Source organism: Ranitomeya imitator, chromosome 9, assembly GCF_032444005.1.
Source record: "Ranitomeya imitator isolate aRanImi1 chromosome 9, aRanImi1.pri, whole genome shotgun sequence".
Lineage (NCBI taxonomy): Eukaryota > Metazoa > Chordata > Amphibia > Anura > Dendrobatidae > Ranitomeya > Ranitomeya imitator.
Window position 1 is genome coordinate 140,734,189 of NC_091290.1, and position 20,027 is coordinate 140,754,215.

Consider the following 20,027-nt stretch of genomic DNA (forward strand, 5'->3'; position numbering starts at 1 on the left):
TATTATAGTAGTTATATTCTTGTACATAGGGGCAGTATTATAGTAGTTATATTCTTGTACATAGGGGGCAGTATTATAGTAGCTATATTCTTGTACATAGGAGCAGTATTATAGTAGTTATATTCTTGTACATAGGGGCAGTATTATAGTAGTTATATTCTTGTACATAGGGGCAGTATTATAGTAGTTATATTCTTGTACATAGGAGCAGTATTATAGTAGTTATATTCTTGTACATAGGGGGCAGTATTATAGTAGCTATATTCTTGTACATAGGAGCAGTATTATAGTAGTTATATTCTTGTACATAGGGGCAGTATTATAGTAGTTATATTCTTGTACATAGGGGCAGTATTATAGTAGTTATATTCTTGTACATAGGGGCAGTATTATAGTAGTTATATTCTTGTACATAGGAGCAGTATTATAGTAGTTATATTCTTGAACATGGGGGCAGTATTACAGTGGTTATATTCTTGTACATAGGGGCAGTATTATAGTAGTTATATTCTTGTACGTAGGAGCAGTATTATAGTAATTATTTTCTTGTATATAGTGGCAGTATTACAGTGGTTATATTCTTGTACATAGGGGCAGTATTATAGTAGTTATATTCTTGTACATAAGAGCAGTATTATAGTAGTTATATTCTTGTACATAGAGGCAGTATTATAGTAGTTATATTCCTGTACATAGGGGCAGTATTTTATTGTAGTTTTCTCCAGTCACCTTCCACAACAGCAGCATCGGAGGATATCTCCCCGCCCTAATGGGGGACAGGAAGCACAGAAGAGGTTAAATACCTCTCCCCTTCCTATAACCTCCAGTGTTTTACCTGTCCCCTATGGGGCATGAAAAGGTTCCAGATCAGGGCCGGCTCCAGGTTTTTTAGGGCCCGGGGCGAAAGAGTCTCAGTGGGCTCCCCCTTTAACACATACCACGATTCATGATCACATATAAACACAGCCATGTAGTATATAACACAGCCCACGTAGTATATAGCACAGCCACGTAGCTTATAACACAGCCACATAGTATATAACAGCCCATATAGTATATAGCACAGCCACATAGTATATAACACGGCCCACGTAGTTTATAGAACAGCCATCAAGTATATAGCACAGCCCACGTAGCATATAACTGCCTACGTAGTATATAGAACAGCCATGTAGTATATAGAGACACTTGCCCCATATAATGCTGCACAAACGTTATTGCCCCATAAGATGCTCCATACAGTCACTTGCCCCATATAGTGCTGCACAAACGTTATTGCCCCATAAGATGCTCCATACAGTCACTTGCCCCATATAGTGCTGCACAAACGTTATGGCCCCATATAGACACTTGTCCCATATAGTGCTGCACAAACGTTATGGCCCCATAAGATGCTCCACCATACAGACACTTGCCCCATTTGCTGTTGCTGCGATAAAAAAATAAACACATACTCATTTCTCCGTCGCTCAGGCCCCCGGCACTTTCAATATTCACCTGCTCCTCGTTCCAGCCGCCACTCCATCTTCTTCAGCGTCTTCTGCACTGACGCCAGGCAGGTCACTGCAGAAGACGCTGAAGACAGAGGCGGAGCGGCGGCTGGAACGAGCAGCAGGTGACTATCGCGCACCGCAGCGCTTCCCTCCCCGTTACTCACCTGCTCCTGGCGCTGTGCAGTCCCTGCTTCCCGACGCGGCAACTTCTTCCTGTAGTGAGCGGTCACCGTTACCGCTCATTACAGTAATGAATATGCGGCTCCACCCTTATGGAAGGTGGAGCCGCATATTCATTACTGTAATGAGCGGTACCATGTGACCACACAGTACAGGAAGAAGCTGGGGAGTCGGGGACCTGCAGGGACTGCGCCAGCCGCCAGGAGTAGGTAGGTGAGAATAATTAGACAGCCCCCCGGCCGCTCCCCCTCCTGGTGGTCCTAGGCACTGGCAGCTGCCTGCCCCTAACGCCGGCCTTGAATGGGCCCCCCTGTCTCGCCAGGGCCCGGCACTTGCCCGGGTACGCCGGGTGCTGACGCCGGCCCTGCCAACAATGGTCGACTGCTTTCAACACAGGGGCGTTGCACAGGGCTGTTTTCAACGCCTGGAAGGCCCCCTCACAGCCGTCGGTCCATTCGACTATGTGGGATAGCTTCTTCCTGGTGAGGTCCGTCAAGGGTTTTGCCAGGCTACTATAGTGCTGTACGAAGCGCCTATAGTACCCTGCAGTGCCCAGGAAGGACATCACCTGTTTCTTGGTCCTGGGGTGGGCCAGGACGCGATCGCATCCACTTTCCCAGGCGCTGGCTTTAAGGAGCCCCCGCCTACCAGGTGTCCCAGGTAGTGAACCTCACTCGTGCCCAGCTGGCACTTTCCCGGCTTGATGGTCAGACCGGCTCGGTGAATTCGCCTGAGCACCTCCTTAAGATGCTGCAGGTGTTCACCCCAGGAGGAACTGAAGATGGCAATGTCATCCAGGTACGCCACCGCATACTTCTCCAGTCCCTCAAGCAGGTGGTTGACCATCCACTAGAAAGTGGCAGGGGCATTCTTCATGGCGAAGGGCATGACCATGGACTCGTACAGTCCGAAGGGTGTGATAAAGGCGGACTTCTCCTGCGCCTCAGGGCTCAGGGGAATCTGCCAGTATCCTCGACTCAGATCCATAATGGTCAGATATTCTGTGCCAGCTAACTGCTGAAGCAACTTGTCCATGCGTGTTATAGGGTGTGCGTCAGAGGCTGTGATGGTGTTGAGCCACCTGTAGTCCAGGCAGAAACGGGTAGTCCGTTCCTTCTTTGGCACGAGAACTACAGGTGAGGCCCACACGCTCGTTGACTGTTGAGTCACCCCCAGCTGTAACATCTCATCGATCTCCTGGCGCATAACCTGCTGCACCTCGTCGGAGATCCGATGGGGCATTCGCCCTAGTGGGGCATGATTCCTGGTGTACACCTCGTGGACCGCTAACATCGTCTTTCCAGGTCAGTTGGAGAACACAACCCGGAAGGGTTCCAGCGTGGTCAGCAACTGCAACCGCTGGGGTTCGGTTAACAAGGCACTTACATCCATGTCCTCGATGGACCCACCGGCCTTGGCTTGGACCAGCATGCCCAGGAGGGGGTTATCCTCCCCATCTTTGGGCAGGCTGCAGAACGGTAGGACGTAAGGTTCACGTTCGTAATGCGCCTTCATTATGTTGACGTGAAAAGCCTTTCGCCTACCCCAAGCATGGTCAAGCGTTACCACGTAGGTGACTGGGTTGAGCTGTTGGTGGACAACGTACGGGCCTTCCCAGGCTGCCTGAAGCTTATCCTTTGGTACGGGGACCAGCACCCACACCTTTTGACCCACGTGGTAGGTCCGTTGCTGGGCGTTCTGGTTGTACCAGTGCTTCTGATCAGCCTGAGCCTGCGTCATGTTGTCATGCACCAACTGCGTCAAGGTCTGCATCTTGTCATGGAAGCGCATTACATACTCCACTATGGACTCATCAGAAGGGTTCGGCTCCTCTTCCCAGGATTCTCTTACCAACCCAAGGGGTCCCCGAACTCGCCTGCCGTACAGGAGCTCGAAGGGGGAGAACCCCATTGAGGTCTGCGGAACCTCTCGGTAAGCGAATAGCAGGTGTGAGAGGTACCGCACGCAGTCACGTCCTTGGGTCTCAACCATCATGCGTAGCATCTGTTTCAGGGTACCATTGAAGCGCTCACACAAGCCATTGGTCTGTGAGTGATACGCACTCGATACCAGACGCTTCACCTGCATTTTCTTACAGAGAGCCTCCATTAGGCAAGACATGACTTTGGTCCCTTGATCGGTAAGAATCTCCCTGGGAAATCCTACCCGTGAAAAGATAGCCAACAGGGCATCCGCCACTTGATCTGCCCTAGTTGAGGACAGAGCCACTGCCTCTGGGTACCGGGTAGCGTAGTCTACCACAGTGACGAAGTATTGCTTTCCAGAGCTGCTGGTGATGGCCAGCGGCCCCACAATGTCCACTGCGATCCTCTGGAAAGGCTCCTCTATCACTGGCAAAGGGATCAGGGAAGCCTTAATAGCAGGCCCCGCCTTCCCCACTCTTTGACAGGTGACACAGGAGCGGCAGTAGTTTGTCACATCTGTCCCCATCTTGGGCCAATAGACGTGTTGAGACAGCCGGGACTTAGTTTTGCTGATCCCCAAGTGTCCAGCGAGCGGGATCTCATGGGCAATCCGCAACAACTCACTCCTGAATGGGTGCGGGTCGACCAGCTGTCTTTCCCTCAAGCACTCCTTTTGGGATTTTCCGGGTACTGTCTCCCGGTACAACCTCCCTCACTCCCAGAACACCCTCTTCTTATCAGTCACGGAGGTGGGCGTCTCAGCGAGGTACCTCAAATTCTCCAGGCTCACATCTGTGTGCAGAGTGGCCTGAAACTCCAGGCTAGGGGAAGCCAGAAGCGACGTCAGGGTCCCTTCCCCACCAGAACCCTCTGGGACCTGCTCTGGATCCACCTCTGGTTCAGTCATGTCTGTGACTGAGGAGGGTCCAGAAGGCAGATTGGTAACTGCATTCCAGGCACTCTGACTGCGGGTGACAGCAGCTACGTAGGCTGTCTCCCCGGGGATTTCCACAGACTCATCAGCCAGCGCTGCTATGGGCTCTACCTCCTCATCCACCCCCAACATTGCAGGAGCAGTGCTACTTATGGGGCAGTTACCTTCCTGTGTGGCACTGATCAGTTGCCTGGCATCACCTTCCTCACGGTTCCCATGCATCTCCCCATTTCCCTGAGCACCATCACTTGCTCCTGTTAGGGGTTCCTCAGCCATCCCACCCCGCAGAGTGACGTGGCTGAGCACTCCTGCACCTGTGAACACACAATTCCTAGGAAACAAATGGTTATCATGTAAAACATGCCTATTTTCATCATTCGCATCATCACCATTACCCTCGGCATTTTCAGAAAAATCATTATCAAGTACATTATTAACCGGTAAAGCGTTGTCAGGTAACACATGCAATTTCCCATTGCATTCGATCGGGGAGTGGAGTCAGGGACATAGTTTGCAACCATCCTCCCCAAATCAGACCCCAATAAAACATCAGAGGGCAAGTTATTGGACAGCCCCACTTCCTTCACCCCGCTCCTGGCACCCCAATCTATATACACCCGGGCCATTGGCAGGGGACAGCGGATGCCCACAATCCCGGTGACCGTCAGGGTTTTCCTCGGAATGATCTCTTCATGGGCCGCCAGTTTGGGTCGGATGAGGGTTCGTTCAGAGCCGGTGCCCTTGAGGCCTGTAGCGACATGGCCCCCACATGGTGACGTGCTGCACGTTGTCACACACCCTCCCAACTGTTCACCCACCAAAAGAGCTGCGGCATTAGGCCCTGGGGCCTTGGCTGGGGGATTCCTCTGCTTCTCCGGACAGTTGGCGCTGAGATGACCAATCTGTTTGCATTAAAAACACTGGCGAAGATCAGTGGTAGGTCTGATGCTGTTGGCAAAAGGGACAGGGCGTCTGGTGAGTTGGCTGGCAATGGCACTGGCGTTGGTTGCAGGTTTACCCCTCTCCAGCTGCTGTAGTCACGTCTTTGGGCTCTGTCCATCACGAGCTGTCACACCTCAGCTGGGCACAGATGTAGAAATTGGTCTTTGATCATCAGGTCTCCCAGCTGCTCAAAGGTGGTCACTAACAGTCCTTGGATCCACTGCTTAAAGTGGGTCCTGAGTCCATGCACCACATTGCCATAGCTGTCGTGTGGGCCACATTGGAGGTCCCGGAACTTTCTACGGTAAACCTCAGGTGTAAGCTGGTACTTGGTTATCAGGGCCTGCTTGATGGCCTCATAGTCACCATCTTGTTCTTGAGGGAGAGCAGCAAACGCCTCCATAGCTTTGCCTTTTAGCCCTTTGGTCAAGTATCGGGTCCATTGATCCCAAGGCAGCCGGTACTGTCTGCAGGCTTTCTCAAAGGCCCGCAGAAAAGTGTCCAAGGCCCTGTCCTTTTCCATCACAGGAAATCTCTCTAGCCAGGGTTTAGGGGTCTGAACGCTGTTGAGCTTGCCCCTGGACTGGGACGACCCCTGCACTTGGTGTCAGGCTAACTGCAGCTGGTACTCCCGCTCCACTTGCCACTTGGCTCCCTCCTGGTATTGCTGGATCCGCTGTAGACGTCCATCACGGTCATCAGCAGGGAGTTGTTCCAAGGCTGCCTGCAGGTGGGGGTCCAATCCGCCCTTGTTGCTAGTAGGGTCGGCATTCAGTGGTTGGAACTCTGCTGCAGCACCATTATTGCTTGTGCTGGCTTCTGCGACCACTGGGCTCTGAGACCAACTTGGTCTGCTTTAAATTGCACCAGTTCCGTGACCATTTGAGCCTTGGTTTTGCCCGTGGCATCAATCTGCATCAACCCGCAAAGGGCAATAAGAGTGTCCTTGACATGCTGCTTATACCAGCCTTCGCCTTTTGCGGCCAACATTGCCAACTAAAAGATAGGATAGAAAAACAAAGAGAAAGGGAGGGGGTAAACGCAAGTACACACGGTATTGTCTCAGAACTAGTAAACACCGAGCTTGCTCTCCAGACTTTTTTTGCTCCGAGTCCTCTCAAGAACTGTGCAAGTTTTTAGTAAGAGGAATCGCTGCTCAACCAGATCACTAATGCTGTATTATCCCACCGCTCTGCCACCAATATGTCACGGTTCACACCATGCTGCCAACAATATGTCACGAATCCCAACAATATGTCAGGGATCCCGGGGAGGATACTTTTATCGTCCCAACTATGCACACCAATTTGTCATGAACTGCGGTTGTTTGGTTGCCCCTGGTTCCTTTTAAAGGGAATTTATCTATATCCCACTTCTCATTTCTGGTTTGGAACTTGCAGCTCTCTGGCGCCCCCTTTACCCTCAGGTCAGATTAGGTACTGCACCTAGGGTAATTAGTTGCCAGAAAGGCTGCCTGCTATGTACTGGCTATTGAGCACGCTACAGCGAGAGCGATTTAACTACTCCCACGCAGGTGGGAACAGTAATTAACAACGCCATCACTACAAAGCTTCCCAAATGCACAGAACAAAGTATGCTGCCACCAGCTCCGATTTTCACAAGGATTCTGGAGCCAACCCAAATCGGTAGCAGAATTCACCTTAGAGGATGCAACAGATCATTTATAGAGCATGAAGAGACAAGCTAGTAGATTATATATTTTACTCCATTAAAAAGGTAGGCAGTGTTTACAAGGTATAAAAAGATATTATAAAGGAGACAATTCGTATGTACATTACATATTACAAAGTAAAATAGGATTAACGTTGAAAACAGAACACTTACAGGTCGTTAGGTCATGGTATCATCTTGGCTGGTCTGTGGCTTAGGAGGATAAATACATCCAGATGCATAGAACAGCTTTGCCGAGCTGTTGTTAGCTCGCTTCCTGGGCCAAGACTAACACCCAATTCAGCAGGGGTAAAGATATGCCCTCTTGAGGTGACATCACTAAGTGGGCTGAGTAATGACATGCAGTGCTCTTCCAACTATTTACACTTCTTGTGCCCCAGACAAAGACATTCCTGGGTCAGTAAGGGGAGGGGGTACGAGGGGCTGTAGGGGATTGGTCCAGTGATTCTAGTGAGGGTTTTGAATTACACATATACAAGCAGGTAGCTAGAGAAGGGGGGTTGAATTGCCCGCAGCGTGTGTCTTTTCAGCTTTAAGCGACTTAGCAGAGCTCAATGTGCATGATAATACACAATCAAATACCTCATGTTCCTGACACCAGTGTTCACTCTCCTACCGTGAGTAGTGGATGAAGGTCCCTTGTTGTCCAGTTATAGTCCATGGGTGACTTAGTATACCTCTCTATCTCTTTTAGGGAGACAAGGTCCCTGCACCTAAAAAGGATAAGGTGCCTGGCCGCAGGTGTAGTGTGTGTACTTTCAGGCTTCCCTCCGCATACAAAAAGAAATCAGAGCGTTCCTACCCTGGGGGACTCAATGTCTATCCTGGGGTTACTGACGTCGTGCATCCATGTAGTCTCCTGGCCTCAAGCCCATACGCGAGTCCTTCAGTCCCATGTTCTCTCATCCACAAGAAAGCACCAAAAAGTGCTGACCAAAAGAGTCTCCCTTCCCGGTCATATGAAGGCTTGTCTTTCTTGGTGGCTAAACTACCAAAACCTTCGGCGGGGAGTCAGCTGGGACCAACTACCCCTGAAGATACTTTCTTTCGATGCCAGTGGGAGAGGCTGGGTTACTGTGTTGGAGAGAACAAACTTCCAGAGGTTGTGGACTCCAGACATCAGATCCAGCTCCTCAAATCTGAGGGAACTGAAGGCAGTGGAGGAGGCGTTAAAAGCCGCCTCCGCTCTCATCCAAGGTCACCACGTATGGGTCTATTCCAACAACATCAGGGTCAGTAAAGGCGGCCCAAGGAGTGAGGGGGGTGTCGAGTAACACCACGGCTCCAGCCAGTTTACTTCCACCTGATGAAGACGGTACTTCCATCGAAACGCGTTGTGGCTAAACATATCCGGTGTCAGAGCTTCCTTTCAGCGCTCCTGTGACCGATTTCCACTACTCAATCCTATTCCGACAACACGACCTCTGGCTCCAGGGAGGCACGAAATACGCCAGTTTGAAATCAGTCACTGCAAGGATTTTTTCCTTGGTGGAAAGACATCTGTTGTCCATCACTGCAGTACACCTGAAAGGATCCGACAACATCCAGTTGGATTTTCTCAGCAGGAAAGACATCCATCCAGGGAAATGGTGCCTGGACCAAGCGGTCTTCTTATCCTTGGTATCAAGGTGGGGGAGCCCAGATGTAGACCTGTTTGCCAATGGCCAGAACGCAAAAGTGAAGACGTTTTTTTCCCTCAATCCCACGGACAGAGCAAAGGGAATATAAAGGCACAGATGATTGGCCTCGGGGAGACCAAAACATCCAACACCGCGGAGACACCATCACGTGTTTCTCAACGCAGTGATTCCAGAACACTGCCCCCATCCCTTATGGGAAATATGCAGATGCATGTAAAGAAGCTGCGGAGACACCATCACGTGTTTCTCGACGCAAGCAGTGAATAGCCAGGCCTTTCCCCGGGAAGGAACAACCACGGGAAGGGCAGCATCCTATGAAGGAAAGCCACCTATGCCAAGCATGGTATCCATCCACAGACAGCTGTTTCGGGGTTTTTGCCCCTCATCAGTGTGGAGTAGGAATCTGGCTATTAGGAGCAGTGCCTAGTAAAAAGGCTATAAAGGCACAGATGATTGGCCTCGGGGAGATCAAAACATCCAACACCGCGGAGACACCATCACGTGTTTCTCAACGCAGTGATTCCAGAACACTGCCCCCATCCCTTATGGGAAATATGCAGATGCATGTAAAGAAGCTGCGGAGACACCATCACGTGTTTCTCGACGCAAGCAGTGAATAGCCAGGCCTTTCCCCGGGAAAAGGGGGGCCAATCATCTGTGCCTTTATAGCCTTTTTACTAGGCACTGCTCCTAATAGCCAGATTCCTAATAGCCATAGGTGGCTTTCCTTCATAGGATACTGCCCTTCCCGTGGTTGTTCCTTCCCGGGGAAAGGCCTGGCTATTCACTGCTTGCGTCGAGAAACACGTGATGGTGTCTCCGCAGCTTCTTTACAGAGCAAAGGGAATAGACGCCTTTTCCTATCCTTGGATATTCAACCTGGCCTACGCCTTCCCACCAATCCCGATTCTAGCAAGGACTCTGCAGAAAATATGGTCGGACCGGGTCACCACGATTTTAATTTCTCCCATGTGGCCAGGAAGAAGTCGGTACGGCGCTTTGATAAACATGGCTCAGGAGGACCCATTTCTTCTACTCCAGAAGGTTGACCTTCTGCACCAGGGCCCTGTGGTACACCCGGACCTATGCAGATTAAACCTTGCGGCCTGGCTACTGAAGCCAGGATCCTAAAAGCCAAAGGGCTCTCAGATGAAGTGATATATACTTTCCAGAAGAGTATGAAGCCAGTGACCAACGCCATCTATGGCAAGGTTTAGAAGAAATTTTCATCCTGGTGTTACCCGAGTACTCCTGATCCCTTCCATCCTAATATTGCGCAGATTCTAGACTTTCTTCAAAGGGGGTTTGATCTAGGGCTTACACCTAGTAAATTAAAAGTGGAGGTGTCAGCTCTTAGTTCCTTTTTTGATCAGGACTTAGCTGGCCATCGCTGGGTTAAACGCTTTATGACCTCTGCAGCTAGGAATCCTCCTACACTTAGTAGCCAGGTTCCCCCCTGGGACCTGAATCTGGTCCTTAATAGTTTTACCCGAGATCCATTTGAACCACTATCATCCACGAGTTTGAAGAACCTGACCCTTAAAACCATTTTTCTAGTAGCAATCACTACCGCTAGATGTGTAGGGGAGTTGCAGGCCCTATCATGGCAGGAGCCCTACCTATTGGTTACTACGGATAGCATTATCCTTCGTTTAGATCCCTCCTTTATGCCTAAGGTGGTCTCGGACTTCCATAGGGGTCAGGATATCGTGTGACTCTCATTCTGGCCAAATCCTTCCAATATGAAGGAAGAAGTCTTTCACACCCTTGATGTTCGCAGGGTGGTTCTCTATTACCTTCAGCAAACCTAGAATTGGAGAATTGACCAGGACCTATTTATCCCGTTCTCAGGATGGAATAAAGGCAAGAAAGCGGCAAAATATACGATTGCTAACTAGATCAAGCAAGCTATCAGTCTGGCATATTCGTCGCAGAATTTTTCTCCTCCGGCATCATTGAGGGCCATTCTACCCGTTCAGTATCAACATCATGGGCAGAGAGAGGGAACACATCTTCTGAGCAGATATGCAGAGTCGCCACCTGGTCGTCTGTCCATAGGTTCACCAGGCATTATAGACTGCCCTTTAATAGGGATTTAACATTTGGCAGAGGAGTTCTGCAGGCCGTCAATCCTCCCTAAGAAATTAGTTGTTGGTATTACTCCGATGCTGCTGTCGTGGAAGGTGACGGGAGAAAATAGAATCAGTCTTACCGGTAATTCGGTTTCTAATAACCTTCCACGACAGCACTAATTACCCTCCCTATCTGATGTACTTACTGGATGATTACTACACCATGGTGGCAACTATACATGATACTGTGTCCAGAAAAAAACACTGGAGGTTGCAGGAAGGGGAGGAGTATTTAACCTCTTCTGTTTCCTGTCCCCATTAGGGCGGGGAGACATCCTCCGATGATGTCGTGGAAGGTTCCTAGAAACTGAATTACCGGTAAGACCAATTCTATTATATACTTGTACATAGGAGCAGTATTATAGTAGCTATATTCTTGTACATAGGGGCAGTATTATAGTAGTTATATTCTTGTACATAAGGGCAGTATTATAGTAGTTATATACTTGTACATAGGAGGCGGTATTATAGTAGTTATATTCTTGTACATAGGGGCAGTATTATAGTAGTTATATTCTTGTACATAGGGGCAGTATTATAGTAGTTATATTCTTGTATATAGGGGCAGTAGTATAGTAGTTATATTCTTGTACATATGGGGCAGTATTATAGTAGTTATATTCTTGTACATAGGGGCAGTATTATAGTAGTTACATTCTTGTACATAGGGGCAGTATTATAGTAGTTATATTCTTGTACATAGGGGCAGTATTTTAGTAGTTATATTCTTGTACATAGGGAGCAGTATTATAGTAGATATATGTCTGTATATAGGGTGCAGTATTATAGTAGTTATATTCTTGTACATAGGAGCAGTATTATAGTAGTTATATTCTTGTACATAGGAGGCGGTATTATAGTAGTTATATTCTTGTACATAGGAGCAGTATTATAGTAGTTATATTCTTGTACATAGGGGCAGTATTATAGTAGTTATATTCTTGTACATAGGGGCAGTATTATAGTAGTTATATTCTTGTACATAGGGGCAGTATTATAGTAGTTATATTCTTGTACATAGGAGCAGTATTATAGTAGTTATATTCTTGTACATAGGGGCAGTATTATAGTAGTTATATTCTTGTACATAGGAGCAGTATTATAGTAGTTATATTCTTGTACATAAGGGGCAGTATTATAGTAGTTATATTCTTGTACATAGGGGCAGTATTATAGTAATTATATTCTTGTACATAGGGGCAGTATTATAGTAGTTATATTCTTGTACATAGGGGCAGTATTATAGTAATTATATTCTTGTACATAGGGGCAGTATTATAGTAGTTATATTCTTGTACATAGGAGGAGTATTATAGTAGTTATATTCTTGTACATAGGTGCAGTATTATAGTAGTTATATTCTTGTACATAGGGGCAGTATTATAGTAGCTATATTCTTGTACATAGGAGCAGTATTATAGTAGTTATATTCTTGTACATAGGTGCAGTATTATAGTAGTTATATTCTTGTACATAGGGGCAGTATTATAGTAGTTATATTCTTGTACATAGGAGCAGTATTATAGTAGTTATATTCTTGTACATAGGTGCAGTATTATAGTAGTTATATTCTTGTACATAGGGGCAGTATTATAGTAGCTATATTCTTGTACATAGGGGCAGTATTATAGTAATTATATTCTTGTACATAGGGGCAGTATTATAGTAGTTATATTCTTGTACATAGGGGCAGTATTATAGTAATTATATTCTTGTACATAGGGGCAGTATTATAGTAGTTATATTCTTGTACATAGGAGGAGTATTATAGTAGTTATATTCTTGTACATAGGGGCAGTATTATAGTAGCTATATTCTTGTACATAGGAGCAGTATTATAGTAGTTATATTCTTGTACATAGGGGCAGTATTATAGTAGCTATATTCTTGTACATAGGGGCAGTATTATAGTAGTTATATTCTTGTACATAGGGGCAGTATTATAGTAGTTATATTCTTGTACATAGGAGCAGTATTATAGTAGTTATATTCTTGTACATATGAGCAGTATTATAGTAGTTATATTCTTGTACATAGGGGACAGTATTATAGTAGTTATATTCTTGTACATAGGAGCTGTATTATAGTAGTTATATTCTTGTACATAGGAGCAGTATTATAGTAGTTATATTCTTGTACATAGGAGGCGGTTTTATAGTAGTTATATTCTTGTACATAGGAGCAGTATTATAGTAGTTATATTCTTGTACATAGGGGGCAGTATTATAGTAGTTATATTCTTGTACATAGGGGACAGTATTATAGTAGTTATATTCTTGTACATAGGGGCAGTATTATAGTAGTTATATTCTTGTACATAGGAGCAGTATTATAGTAGTTATATTCTTGTACATAGGGGGCAGTATTATAGTAGTTATATTCTTGTACATAGGAGCAGTATTATAGTAGTTATATTCTTGTACATAGGGGCAGTATTATAGTAGATATATTCTTGTACATAGGAGCAGTATTATAGTAGTTATATTCTTGTACATAGGGGCAGTATTATAGTAGTTATATTCTTGTACATAGGGGACAGTATTATAGTAGTTATATTCTTGTACATAGGGGCAGTATTATAGTAGTTATATTCTTGTACATAGGAGCAGTATTATAGTAGTTATATTCTTGTACATAGGAGCAGTATTATAGTAGTTATATTCTTGTACATAGGGGCAGTATTATAGTAGTTATATTCTTGTACATAGGGGCAGTATTATAGTAGTTATATTCTTGTACATAGGGGCAGTATTATAGTAGTTATATTCTTGTACATAGGGGCAGTATTATAGTAGTTATATTCTTGTACATAGGAGCAGTATTATAGTAGTTATATTCTTGTACATAGGGGCAGTATTATAGTAGTTATATTCTTGTACATAGGGGACAGTATTATAGTAGTTATATTCTTGTACATAGGGGCAGTATTATAGTAGTTATATTCTTGTACATAGGAGCAGTATTATAGTAGTTATATTCTTGTACATAGGAGCAGTATTATAGTAGTTATATTCTTGTACATAGGGGACAGTATTATAGTAGTTATATTCTTGTACATAGGGGCAGTATTATAGTAGTTATATTCTTGTACATAGGAGCAGTATTATAGTAGTTATATTCTTGTACATAGGGGGCAGTATTATAGTAGTTATATTCTTGTACATAGGGGCAGTATTATAGTAGCTATATTCTTGTACATAGGGGCAGTAGTATAGTAGTTATATTCTTGTACATAGGGGCAGTATTATAGTAGTTATATTCTTGTACATAGGAGCAGTATTATAGTAGTTATATGCTTGTACATAGGGGCACTATTATAGTAGTTATATTCTTGTACATAGGAGCAGTATTATAGTAGTTATATTCTTGTACATAGGGGCAGTATTATAGTAGTTATATGCTTGTACATAGGGGCACTATTATAGTAGTTATATTCTTGTACATAGGAGCAGTATTATAGTAGTTATATTCTTGTACATAGGAGCAGTATTATAGTAGTTATATTCTTGTACATAGGGGCAGTATTATAGTAGTTATATTCTTGTATATAGGGGCAGTATTATAGTAGTTATATTCTTGTACATAGGAGCAGTATTATAGTAGTTATATTCTTGTACATAGGGGCAGTATTATAGTAGTTATATTCTTGTACATAGGAGCAGTATTATAGTAGCTATATTCTTGTACATAGGAGCAGTATTATAGTAGTTATATTCTTGTACACAAGAGCAGTATTATAGTAGTTATATTCTTATACCAATTAGGCACACAACACACAGGGTTTGTCAATTACTGATCCCTATGTCCATCCGGAGATATGTAACGAGTCCCATGCACCGGACACATATAACCTACACTGAACTCCATATAAAAAGTTAATTAATAAATTTTATTGAAAAAATAACATATAAAAACACCATAGATAATATGAATAGTGAGGTACTAATACAAACACTAGACACCACAGACCAAAAGGTAGTTGTGAAAAAATTTTTTGAGTCTCCTAATGCCCAAATATAGTTTGACCAAGTGGGTATTCTTTATTTCTTCACATGTGCCCCACGGATGTTCGACAATTTGTGTGTGATCGGGAGCCACAAACTGCGGATCAGGCTGCAAGGATTGTGGACAGCTATGTGGCTAACAGGATGCCTGAGGTGCGGAAGCCATCGGGATTCAGCTGGAGGGGAGGTAAGCCAAACGGGGACCCTTCTCCCTCTGCCGGCCAATCACCAGTGCTGTCCAAGCCCACCTTCTATGGGGCCCCGGGAAATAGACATTCTCTAGGCGATGCACGATGGTGCTTCTCCTGCAACAAAGTGGGACATGTTAGCGCTGTCTGCCCTGATAGAAACGCCCAACTACCACCACAAAGCCGTCTGTGCCCCCACCGTCTGTCCTCTTTGTAGCCGGCTCTGATGGGAGGGCAAATGAGAACTGTCAATCTGTCACTGTTGGCAATAAAGTCACCATTGGTCTCAGAGACACTGGGGCAGAGGTGACCCTGGTGCGTCCAGCCATGATAACCCCTGCCGATATCATACCAGGAAAGACTATGTCTGTAAGCGGGATTGGAGGGGTCAGCCCTGCCATGGCCCGTGTCTACCTGGACTGGGGAGCAGGGAATGGACTGAGAGAAGTGGGAGTATCAGGGCTATTCCTACCAATGTGTTGCTAGGCACGGACCTGGGGAGGATGGTGTCCCACTATGTACCTCCCTTGCAAGTAAATGGTGCAGAGAAAGTGGAAGAAAGTGACCCACCTGAGATCCCGTGCAAGGAGGGAAAATGTCCCAATGCACAGGACCATAATTATGTGGCAGCTGTGACCCGGAGTCAGGCTGCGGCTCAGACTCAGGCCCAGAGATTAGAGGATGAGTCTCAGACAGAACTGCCAGGACAGGAGGCCCATACTGTGACCCCCGGGGCCTCCATACATGGCAGACCCACCAAGGTCCCTGATAACAGACACTGAAAGCTCAGCTTCAGACCAGGGCCTGGCAGTCACACTAGGCCGGGGCCTGCAGGCTGACAGTCAGAGCTTCCAGGAGGCCCTGCAGACAGATGTCAGTCTGGAGGAGCTCAGATGTCTTGCAGACCAAACCCCTACTGCTTCTGGCAAAGAGAGAGTATACTGGGACTAGGGCAGACTGTATACAGAGACTATCCCCACAGATGCTGCAGAATCTTGGGACTATGAACGGCGGCTGATCATCCCTTATCCATTTAGGGAAAAATTATTGAGGATTGCCCATGAAATTCCTTTGGCCCGACACCTTGGAATACAAAAGACTAAAGCTCGCCTGACACATAACTTCTATTGGCCCAAGATGGGGACAGATATTGCCAATTACTGTCGATCATGTGTAGTTTGTCAGAGAGTTAGGAAGTTCGGGAATATACAGAAAGCTCCATTGATATCACTGCCTGTGATCGATGAACCTTTCCAGCGCGTGGCTGTGGATATCATAGGGCCACTTGCAATCCCTAGCAGCTCTGGCAAAAAGTACATGCTCACAGTGGTGGACTATGCTACACGATACCCGGAAGCTGTGGCACTATCCTCCATCTGAGCAGACAAAGTGGCGGATGATTTACTGACTGTGTTCTCTCGTGTGGGTTTCCCCAGGGAAATGTTGACCGATCAGGGAACCCAGTTCATGTCTGATCTGCTGGAAAGCCTCTGTGAAAGAATACAAGTACAGCATTTTGTGGCCAGCGCCTATCATCCCCAAACCAACGGACTCTGCGAGCGTTTTAATGGAACGCAAAAGCAAATGCTCAAAATGTTGGTGGAGACTGAAGGGAGAGACTGGGAGCGGTACCTCCCCCATCTGCTGTTTGCCTACAGAGAGGTACCCCAGGCGCCTACTGGATTCTCCCCCTTTGAACTGGTTTATGGGAGGAGGGTCAGGGGACCACTTGATTTGATTAAGGACTGTTGGGAGGACGACCCCAGAACTACTGGAGTCTCAGTGGTCGAATATGTACTGCGGCTCATTGTGAGAATGCAAAAACTGAGCAACCTGGTCCATGAGAACGTGGCCCAGGCCCAAATCAACCAGAAGGTCTGGTACGACCGTAATGCCAGACTAAGGGCCTATGAGGAGGGACAGAAGGTTTGGGTGTTGGTCCCTATGTTACAGAACAAATTGCAGGCCGCATGGGAGGGACCATATACTGTATATGGCTGAATGATGTTAATTATGTGGTGACACTAGATGAGCATGCAAAGCATCAGAAAGGGTTTCATGTAAATATGTTGAAGGCTCATCATGCCAGGGAGGCCTGTGTCTTACCTGTCTGTAGCCTGCCTGAAGAGGGGGAGGCTGATCTGTTACTGGATGTGGGGGCCGGGACTCAGTACATGGAGTCCCTGGAGTCAGCTGAGTTTAACCCTGAGCTATCCCACAGTCAGAGGTCTGAGCTGATGGGGGCGCTCAGCGAGTTCAATGAAGTCTTCACAGGGGAGCCTGGGAGGACACACTTAGCAGTTCACCATGTGGACCCTGGTACTAACCACCCAGTATGGCAGTCTGCGTACCGTGTGTCAGCAGAGGTGAAGGCACACATGAGGGAACAAGTAGAGGAGATGCTGAAACTCAAGGTGATACAAAAATCCCAGAGTGCCTGAGCCTCGCCTGTGGTTCTGGTCCCAAAAAAGGACCGTACTACACGGTTCTGTGTAGACTACAGGAAATTAAATGTACTGACTACATGTGAGGTCTACCCCCTGCCGAGGATAGATGAGCTGTTAGAACCACTAGCTAAAGCATCGTACCTTACCATCATGGGACTAAGTAGAGGTCTGTACCTAAGCAGGAAACTCCTGCCCAGAGAAGTGGCTTATGCCACCATTGAAAAAGAATGTTTGGCAATTGTGTGGGCTCTGCAGAAGCTGTAACCATACCTCTATGGGCGTAACTTCACTGTGATCACAGATCATAACCCATCGAGTTGGCTCAACAGAGTAGTTGGGGGACAATGGAAAATTGCTTAGATGGAGTTTCATACTTCAGCAATATGATTTCACAATTCAGCACAAGAAGGGAGTTGATCATGGCAATGCTGATGGCCTGTCTCACCAAGACGGGGCAGAACCAGATACGTCCTCGGGAGCTGACCTGTAAGTCAACCCCCATGCACGTTCATAAGGAGGGAGGTATGGTGAAATATATGTATATATATCTATATGTGTGTAGTGACATATGTCTAGGGTTATATGTGTGACTAGTGATAATGTAACATCTGTCCTGAAGGCAAGTCGCACCTAGGTGTTAAAAGGTACTTCCTTGGGACTAGTAGAAATTGTGTCTCCATATCTCACCAGGAGGTCTAGCTAAGGCCAAGAACAAAGGAACACTTGTCACCCCCTAGTGCTTGGAGGGGAGATGCTAATTGTGGCCTGAGGGTTAGCTATTCCTGGGAACCATCTCACAAGTGTCTCCAGAGGAAAATAATATATATTCATTAGTAGAGCGGCTGTGCCCAATCAAACAGACCGCAATTATGATATTAACCTGGGGGGCCGGACTTGATACCTGACCTCAGAACAAAGTTATAAATTTAGGCTGCAGACAGAGAATTGTGTTCACATGATGGGAGCAGCCTGAGAAGCTGGTGTGATCCAATCTACATTCTTCCTACCCTCAGGGAGCAAAAAGCAACTACCAGTTAGATAATTTCTATAAGTTTTCTCCTGCATATTCTTGTACATAGGAGCAGTATTATAGTAGTTATGTTCTTGTACATGGGTCAGTATTATAGTAGTTATATTCTTGTACATATGGGCAGTATTATAGTAGTTATATTCTTGTACATAGGGGCAGTATTATAGTAGTTATATTATTGTACATAGGGAGCAGTATTATAGTAGTTATATTCTTGTACATAGGGGCAGTATTATAGTAGTTATATTCTTGTACATAGGAGCAGTATTATAGTAGTTATATTCTTGTACATAGGGCCAGTATTATAGTAGTTATATTCTTGTACATAGGGGCAGTATTATAGTAGTTATATTCTTGTACATAGAGGCAGTATTATAGTAGTTATATTCTTGTACATAGGGGCAGTATTATAGTAGCTATATTCTTGTACATAGGGGCAGTATTATAGTAGTTATATTCTTGTACATAGGAGCAGTATTATAGTAGTTATATTCTTGTACATAGGGGCAGTATTATAGTAGTTATATTCTTGTACATAGAGGCATTATTACAGTAGTTATATTCTTGTACATAGGGGCAGTATTATAGTAGTTATATTCTTGTACATAGGGGCAGTATTATAGTAGTTATATTCTTGTACATAGGAGCAGTATTATAGTAGTTATATTCTTGTACATAGAGGCATTATTAAAGTAGTTATATTCTTGTACATAGGGGCAGTATTATAGTAGTTATATTCTTGTACATAGGGGCAGTATTATAGTAGTTATATTCTTGTACATAGGAGCAGTATTATACTAGTTATATTCTTGCACATAGGGGCAGTATTATAGTAGTTATATTCTTGTATATAGGAGCAGTATTATAGTAGTTATATTCTTGAATACAGTTTAAGGGATAGTTTTATAATAGTTTTATTTAATCACTTATTTCATATTATTCTATTTACTAGATCAGAGAGTTTTTGTGGCAATGACTCCTCTCATCGATGTATGCACAGTATATGGCTAACATTTTAGGCGTTTTTGGCTTCATTTCTTTCATCACTCAAATATATTTTCAAGAGAGTATTATCTGTATGAAACAACCTCTTGCAGTAATAATGAGCAGAGGTCTTTTTCCCCATTCGCGCTCAGTCTATATTCTTTACATAGTTTTCACATTTTCTTCACTATTGTCTTACATGCTTATTATGCGCCTCCGTTTGCCATCTTATCGTCAGACGTGGGATTGTATAGTATGATCCTAAATGACATAGGAACATTATCCAGTGGTTTTGTCAATAGCCACTTTACCATGTTCAGTGTTGGACTGCAGTTCATTGGCCACCTATAAGGGACAAGTACAAGTTGTCCAATGTGATTGTGAGCATTGGTTATACTGTCAACCAGTGCTTGAAGCTTGTGGACGTTGTGGTGGT